The 8,873-nt window shown below is 44.7% G+C and overlaps 2 long non-coding RNA genes across 2 annotated transcripts; one reads left to right on the forward strand and one right to left on the reverse strand.

Annotated features, from left to right (window-relative positions):
* Positions 1–4,325: 4,325 nt before the first annotated feature.
* Positions 4,326–5,737, forward strand: LOC134463250 (uncharacterized). The gene is made up of 3 exons (XR_010037695.1): positions 4,326–4,736; positions 5,069–5,226; positions 5,681–5,737. It is a non-coding gene; the product is annotated as an uncharacterized LOC134463250 (long non-coding RNA).
* Positions 5,738–6,914: 1,177 nt separating this feature from the next.
* LOC134463248 (uncharacterized) lies at positions 6,915–8,371 on the reverse strand. The gene is made up of 2 exons (XR_010037694.1): positions 8,006–8,371; positions 6,915–7,188 (listed from the first exon to the last, which is right to left on the reverse strand). It is a non-coding gene; the product is annotated as an uncharacterized LOC134463248 (long non-coding RNA).
* Positions 8,372–8,873: the final 502 nt, after the last annotated feature.

Raw genomic sequence — 8,873 nt, forward strand, 5'->3', positions numbered from 1 at the left:
CGTGCGTGCGTGCGTGCATGCGTGCGTGCGCGTTGGCATGAGTAGGCCTTTGTGTGTTCATCTGTGATTGTAAGGTGTGTGTCTCTGTGTGTGCGTGCATGAGTTGCCATGTGTGCTTTTGTTTGTATAAGCCTCTGTTTACTTGTTCTCACATGATGCTGTATTTGTTGCCATGTGTTTGGTAAAGCCTACAGTAAACAGACGAGGAAATCAGTCTGTCTGTCTGTCTGTCTGTCTGTCTGTCTGTCTGTCTGTCTGTCAGTCAGTCAGTCAGTCTGTCTGTCAGTCAATATGTCTGTCTGTCTGTCTGTCTGTCTGTCTGTCTGTCTGTCAGTCTGTCTGTCTGTCTGTCTGTCTGTCTGTCTGTCAGTCTGTCTGTCTGTCTGTCTTCACTCCTCACTCATTATAAAGACAGTGTGTCTGTCTGCCCCAATCAATGTCATTGACGATGCAATCCGGAGAGCCTTGTGATGACCCTTTCATACTGAAAATGTCAGAGAAGAGAGATGCGTCTCTTTTCCCATGCAGCCTGAAAAAGATGAATCCCTCTTTTTATGCAGCCACGGCTCCTGATTACCTCTGGTACATGTTGGGGGGGTTTCCTCCTCCCGTAGCTTGGATAAGCTCATCCGTTATCGTCATGTGAAAACTGGGCCCAGCAGCCACCAAGCTGACCTCCCTTCTTCCTCCTATCCCTTCCACACTCACTCACTCCCCTATCCAGACCCGCAGACAGGGGTGGACAAAGGGGTATGTTGTCCCGGGCCCAGGGAGATAGGGGGCTCAGAATTGGCTCCCCATTACATTTTATGTATTGGGTAGGGGGCCCTTTCTGATGACTTTGTCCTGGGCCCAGCGAAAGCTGTCAGCGGCCCTGCCCCTATCCCCCATGTCTACCAACAGCCCTGTTAGCTGAAGGTTTTCGCCACCAATGGACAGACAGACAGACAGACAGACAGACAGACAGACAGACAGACAGACAGACAGACAGACAGACAGACGGCTGTGGATGTAGCAAGGGGAGCGACAAAGAGATCAGCACGTTGCGCCGGATTCCCAGTAAATCCAGCAAGCGGCGGCAGAAAAGGCGGAGTAATTTGTGGGATAAAGAGCGACTGGATTGGCGGCCCGGCCGCTCATCTCGACCCTGCTCCCACCACTGCTACAGCTAGCACCAGGGCCGCTGACAGCTTTGGCTGGGCCCAGGACAAAGTCATCTGGAAGGGCCCCCATTCAATACATATAATGTAATGAGAATGCAATTCTGGGTCCCCTCTTTCCCTGGGCCCAGGACAACTGTCCCCTTTGTCCCCCCTTGTCGGCTTCCCTGGCTAGGACTACCACTCTTCTCTCTTGGCCTCAGCCGGCCTAACCCTCGCCTCACCCCTCCACCTCCACCCCTCACCCTCACCCCTCGGCCCTTGCTCCTCCCCCCCCACCCTCCCCACCCAAAGCTCTCTAACAAGGCCGGATTACTCTTATCAGACATCGACTGCTCTCCCTCTGCCCATGGATCAAGACTTATTGCTCCGGGAGGACCCTAATGGGAGCCACGTGGCGTCTGCTGCGCGATGCGCATTGTTGCTGTTTAGATGGACGAACGGACGGAGGGGAGCTGTCATTGCTCTCTCAGAATGAATGATTTGACCGTAAGGCTCAGTCAATTCACAAGAAGCATTCTTAGCAGTACATACAGTATATCTAGCCAGTGTATTGAAAGTCTCTGACAATAATAATAGACAATAATATACTCAGACAATAATATACAATGATATACTATACTGTGTTCACAATACCTCAACTTACATCCACTTACTGCAATGTTTTGCTGGTGTATTTCCGTCCTTAACAATTGCCAAGAAGAAAATATTGGTACTCTACTTGATCATGCTGCAGTCTGTTGCAAGTGCATTTCCTTTTACACCTTGAGGTTCAAGATATTTTTAGACATGGTTTTATTAGTTGAATGTTGTCCAAGAACCCCAAAAACTCCTGGGACAACTTAATCAAAGTAGGTCTCCCTCTCGTTTCTCTTCTCCCTTTTCACCCCCTATAGTGCTGTATTTGGCGTGCGCACTAAAATTTTTTGCTTTGGCCCTCCCCAACCTTTCGAGAAAGTTTTTCTCACCGTGCGCGCACCGTCTCTCTTTGTGCAAGTGAGAGCTCAATCTCTATTAGCTGTGCCTTATAATTAAAAGCCAGAGGAAAACATTCCATTAGGAAAAGGCACGCGCATCGCCGCCCGCTCCGCGCCCGCTGCATTCCCGCTCCGCAGATCTAAAAGGGTCAATTACAAGATGCACACAGCGAGCGCTAGCCGACTCGCCATTAGCCGGCTGCCACCATCTGCCTTATTGCCGGGTGCACACATGGGCCATCATAAATCCCCCCCACACCCCTGCTTTTTTTTGTCGAAAGCGAGAGTAGTTACAATGCTGAGCTTGCTCTCAGTGTCGTAAAATGTTGTTGTGAGAAATGGTGATAAGTAAACAGAAACACGCTTCCCTGAAAATTGGCAGCACACCTAAAGCCCCAGCGTAAAAGGTGAAAAGAGGGGGGGCGGGTGTTTTGTATGAGAAGCGAGGGCCCTCTCATTCCCCAACCCCTCCTCGCCCAAACACGTGGCTTCAAAATAGCAGACCTCAGTCATGGCTGTCGTCAGACCCCTTTTTAGCAGGGCCACGATCCCTATTATTGATCTGCTGCGCTGGCCCCAGTGAAATTTCACGTTGCCTTTTTAACAAGCGCACGCCTATATTCGGCAGCGGATTAATTAAGACATTGCTGTCCATGCATGGCCGTGTGTGTGTATGGCTCAGTGCACATTCAGCGCCATTGTTACAAAAACATAAAGGACAGTTGTTGGAAAACATCGCAATGAACAGCTTTTGACTGATTATCCGTTTTTGGGAAATAGCTTTATACCATTGATTTGTTATTGATTGACAGGTTTATAATTGATACCCGTAGTTTCCTAAATGGGCATCCTAAAATAGTCAGGTTCGAGGAGTCAAGGACACGAGAAGAGAGATGAGACTGGGGAAAGTGCAGGTAGACTCCAGGGGCCTGGGGTGTCCAGATCAAGGTCATCTCCCCATCCCACCGCATGCTGCTACCCCACTCAACTCCTGACAGTCGTTCAACTGTTCTGTCAAAAATAGGCAAAGGGAAAAAAACTTAGTCATGGCTGTAGTTGGTGCCCAGTACATTTCTGCAGTGTTAGTTCAACACTTAGGCTGTACTCTGGGACCAAATCCAATCTAGAAGACGTTAAATTGACTCTCTGCTTTTGAATTAACATTGCAAAATGTATTGTGCAAAAAAATGCCCACAGTGAAGTTTGCTTGGCAGGGCAGGCACGTTCACTTCACACAGTCTTGTCTAACACAATGTCTTCCTCCACACCGCAGGTCTTTAGCACAGAATAAATATGTGATGAAGCTGGAGGTTCACGATCTCATGTTGGGTTTTATGTCCGGCAGCCCCCACCGGCCACAGCATGTGTAGGCGATGAGCAATCTGGATCCAGAAGCTACAAGCCATTACTCCACATTCCAACACACTTTTTACAATCTGCGCAGTGAATACAGGTAATTTCTATAATGTCCAAATCTCCAGGTTGCCAGAAGAGCAGTGCTATTAGACCAGTTATGGAATCTATTGACTGGATGAACCAAAAAAAAATACTGGACAGCAGCTCACAAAGTGAAGTTGCTGCATTTGATGAAGGGCAATGGCCTGAAATGCCTCGCTGATTAGAACATTTCTGTGGTAACGTGGACGTTGGACTTTGGGTCCTTTGGCTGTGTTTTTGTGGTCTAGGAATATTTGAAGTGTACAGGCCTGGGGCCCCATGTACAAAGCTTGCTTACGCACAAAAAAGCTACCGTACGTAAGTAATGTTTCCCGCAAATGTTCAGATGTACTAAGACTGACTTAGCATGAAAAAGTGCATTTGTACTAACTCCGATACACCACATGAATCAGCATGAAAACCTGTTCATGCCTGGACTGATGCAGTTTTAATTTAAGGGGCATATTTATCTTGTCAGATTTTCACAAACGCAAAGATTCAGTAGGAACTCTATGGAGGTCTTTGTAGATGAGGTCCCTGGACTGGGAATCCGGCATGCAAGGTATTTCCCAGTGGGCTAACAGTCATCAGGGGTCAATGATGCTGTTGGGTTTTGGAATTTTCATATAGACTGGCCCACAATTTAAAGACGTAGGGAAATCAAATTTAAATGTCAAATCATTCCGGCTTAAATATGTACATAAAAGTACTCTTTATCAGACGATATTGTCCAAAATTTCGATTTTTTTATTTTTTAAACTAAATCCAGTGTTCAAATCTGTGTTTCTATTTTCGTTATCTAATGCCGGCCAGTTAATTATACGTCAGCTTGTACACCTAAATTCGGCCAATCATATTGCGTCAATCATTTTTTTGGGTCATAGCATCTTGATTCATATGTCGCAGCTTATATACGCAACGGTTAATAATTCACCCGGAACCTTCTAAAGACGTCGAGGCGAGGGGTACACTTCAGGACCAGCCGTACACTCGGCTACACACCCAGCTGTAATGGAGCCTCTCTGTTGTGTGCCCAAATCTCAAAGAGAAAAAAAATCCTACTGTGGACACTGGACAGACTTTCCACCGTTTCCTCAAAGGGCAGGCACTTCGGCGTGAATGGATAAATCACATCCAGAGGGAATCTGGTCCATATTTCAAGGTAAGATGCGTAATTATGTCCAGTCACACCATTGACTGTCACGCATTAGCTAGCACAAATAAGCTAGCTCGCCAAACTTGTCATGACTCGCCTAATGAAGCGAATGCCTCGATGAAATAAATGAAAATATGAATGCGTAATTACACAACGCTACATTTATATGATATTTCCAGATCACTATTTCAAGATTATGCTTTCAATTGTTGTGGTAAGCGATCCGATGGCCACCAATGGTGTGCTACCAGAACCAGTATTTATAGCATACTAATGCCTAAATCAAGTTGTTTTGCTAACAAACTAAAATACGTACATCCTGGTATTTATGGTTACAGATCAACGCTGAGACCAAGGTTTGCTCTGAACACTTTGAGAAGCAGTGCTTTGTGAAGACCGCCTGTGGAATCACAAAGCTTATAAAGCATGCTGTGCCAACCTTGTTCGTCTGGACTTCAGAGAGGCCAAAGATGAGAATCATCATTCGTAGACCGAGGTTAGTTTGTTCAGTCAATATTCAAAATGTACATGTCTTAAAAAAGAGAATAGTTTGCCATAGGAATACATTTTAGACAAAAGAATTAGCATATGCTGGATATATATTTGTTTGCATTGATCATGTCCTCCTGAGTCATGAGCCAAAGATTTCAAACTGTGATGCTATTACATTGCATTACATGTAACTTAGCTGACACTTTCATTTTATTCCAAGAGACTTACAGTTGTTATTTGTCAGGGTATTGGTTACAGTCCCTGGAGCAATGTGGGGTCAGGTGCCTTTCTCAAGGGTACTTCAGCCATGGAGATGTAGGGAGAGGACAGGGGGATTCAAACCTGCAACCCCCAGATTGAAAGACCAACTCTCTAGGCCACGGCTACCCCACCACTAGGCCACGGCTGCCCTGTATATATTATGACTCTCCTGTCCTCCTCTCCTGTTTCTTTTTCAGTATGGATTCCATGGAGGTGGATGAAAACCAGCCTGATGAGAGAAGGGATGCCTTGAGGTATGTTAATGAATTGCACCATAGTTTGTAATTCATTACTGCATCCCGTTTTTTATATCAGTTAGGAATTGGCAGTTTGATCACAACTGTGGTGTTGTCTTTTTGCCCTTCCAGCAGAGGTACTTCCTCCACACCCGTACCATGATTATGCTGTTCCACCACCAGAGGCCAGAGACTCCAGAGGAACAACTTGAGGCGGCTCGCAAGCACATCATTGAGCAAGACAAGTTAATAGCACAACTTAAAGATAAAAGTGTTCAGTGTGTCGGGATTCCAGTGTGATGATGGTCAGATGTCATTTTACACAGGATTCCCAGACTATGCCACCTTTAAAGCTGTATATATGGCTCTACAGCCCACAGCCACAGGCATGGTTGGAGTCAGGCTCAAAGGCTTACACAAACAGAGGTACAGGTCATCAGAAAGGCATTTAATATCCCTAAACTAGCAATTATGGACCAGTTCTTTCTCTTCCTCTGTCGTCTCAGACAAGGTTTTGCTGAGCAGTGCACTTTGGTGTGTCACAGTCAACTGTGAGCAGAATCTGTGTCACCTGGGCTAACTATCTATACTTCATGTTAGGAGTAGATTAATGTATGCCTACTTGTTTTCAAAACACTTACCCAGACACCAGAGTCATTCTAGACTGTACAGAAATATATGTGCAAACGCCTAGTTTGTAGGTACTTGACTCCGAAATCTATTCCCATTACAAGGACAACCCAACTTTCAAAGGCCTGATTGGAATTGCCCCGTCTGGTGAGGTGTCATTCGTTAGTGACCTGTACACAGGCTCCATATCCGAGAAGGAGATTACAGAATTGTCCGGCATCCTAGCAATGCTTGAAGAAGGCGATTTAAGTCATGGCAGACAAAGGGTTTCTAATTAAGGAAATGCTATCAAAATTAAATGTCTCCCTTGTGACTCCACCCTTTTTAGGCCCAAGTGGCACTTTCAGTGCAGATGAAGTCACAGAAACACAAACAATCGCAAGACTCAATCGCAATCGCAAGATAAGGAGAATAAAAGAGTTACACATATTTGATGGCGTCATACCCATGACACTAGTAGGCTCTGTTAACCAGATGTGGGCTGTGAGTGCAATGTTAACAAACTTCCAAGGCCCATTATTCTGATTTTCTGAAAAATTATCAGTCACAAGTGAAATAGGAAACATAGATTGAATTGATGTTTATTTGTACAAATCTGTCATGTTTGAAATGTACATCATATTCATGATATCATCTTATTGTACTAAATGATATTATTTATTATATATTGTATTGTACAATTCATACATCATTTCTCCCAGTAATTGTAATAAAGAAATCTGTGAAATGCAATCCTTTGTTTTGTTGTATACTGACTTTCTTAGCACAGTGCAGGCAGGAAGGAGGAGGAAAAAACTATCAAGTTTAGCGTTCATCTCTTGGTCATGGGAAAGCTCCACCTGTAATAGATCAGAAAACAAAACATTAGAAAAATGTTGTTTACAGCATATGGGTCAATGACATTTTTTGTGGCAGAGGTCAGGTGATGTAATCACAGCTTGTACCATATTATATTAATTATGTAAATTACTTACTTTGAGATGTACAAAATAATATTTTAAACAATCCAGTAGATGATTGAATCATGTTGTGACATTAACGTACACCACCCTGATATGTTTGCCACTAAAAACATCAATGACCAATTTGCAACAGTGTGTAATAAGTCTTTGAGTAACTAACACCAAAGGCACCAGTACAGTAATCATGGACTATCAGTGTAGGCCTACCGAAACTGACAAAGGGCAGAGGAACACTTGAAAAACCAATGCAGCAACATGTCACAAAGTAACTTACCAAACAATAGTGTATTTTGTCATTTTGGAAGCCTTGGTTTGTCTGCTATGCTTACTTTCTTATCACCTCACCATGTAGAACTATGGCCATCTGATTTTTTTCCCCCTCCCCTCGAGGTTTACCGTATGTAACCCATGTTATGCGTGTAGGTTTTCATCGACAACCTCTGTCGATGCTCTTTGATCTGAGTATCTGGGATAGGACCATCAACACTTTGCCCTGTCTGGTTATACTATTTGACATGCAACATGCTTCACCATATTAACAACGGCATGTTAAACGCTTGGTGCTGATATTTTAGAAAGGGATGTGTAGGTTATCAGATCGAAACATGTAGAAAGCAGTTGACTGCAGCACGAACTGAGCAGTGTAGCTAACATGGCTAAAGTCTAATAGAAATCTCATTCTTTATTACTTTACCATTGAGTTACGTTCCAGTGTTCACGGGGTTGGACGTCTGTGTCTTCGGCTGGCGTACTAGCGTTGCGACGAGGCAAGGGCTCAAACATTATGTTCGTATGCCTTCTACAGAGAAAGTTTCTTCCACCCTGGCGGCCTCTTCCATGTCGCGTTCCTTCTTGATAGCGTCGTTGGCGTTGGCCCGTTGCTAAGAGAAACCGGCCACAGTCAAACATGCTTGCACACCTTCTCCGCCTCAACAATCCCGCCCTCTTGATAAACGACCAATCAGATTCACTTTATTCACTCGTGTAAACTCGTGTAAAGTCGTGCTCCACTCGGGAAAAATCTGAACGACAACAGTTGGAACGGTCGTTTCCCTACGTCTTTAAAGGGGACTGTGTGAAAATGTTACTTTTTTGGCCACATCAGTCCAGTCCTGGAAGGGAATGTGCATGCTTTGGCTACCTACTCAGTTTTTTTCTCAAACCAGATTATCCATAATTGTTTATGTGTTTGTATATGTACAAAATCATAACACCAACAGCAATATATTTTATTGCTCAAGAAGGCAAAAAAGATCTCTTGGCCAAATAAAAGAAAACATGGAGATGCAATATCTTTTGTCTTTGGCAACAATGCTGTGTTCTTTCAGACAAATCTGCCTCTGTTGAATGCAGCCATAATCCATTGTTCCACATGCAAGTCACAACTCAGGGAACTCGGGGAGAGTGTGCACAGAAAATAACCCGAGCCGTGCTCTCTGCGCGCCGTGCACACCGCCGTATTTCCCCACCCACAGAGCGCCGTCACACGCAGCAAGGTCGATCTGCCGTTTGTTCGCCGACGTGGGAGACCCTGAGCAATGCTGGGCCTGAATACTGAGGAG

Source organism: Engraulis encrasicolus, chromosome 14 (assembly GCF_034702125.1).
Source record: "Engraulis encrasicolus isolate BLACKSEA-1 chromosome 14, IST_EnEncr_1.0, whole genome shotgun sequence".
Lineage (NCBI taxonomy): Eukaryota > Metazoa > Chordata > Actinopteri > Clupeiformes > Engraulidae > Engraulis > Engraulis encrasicolus.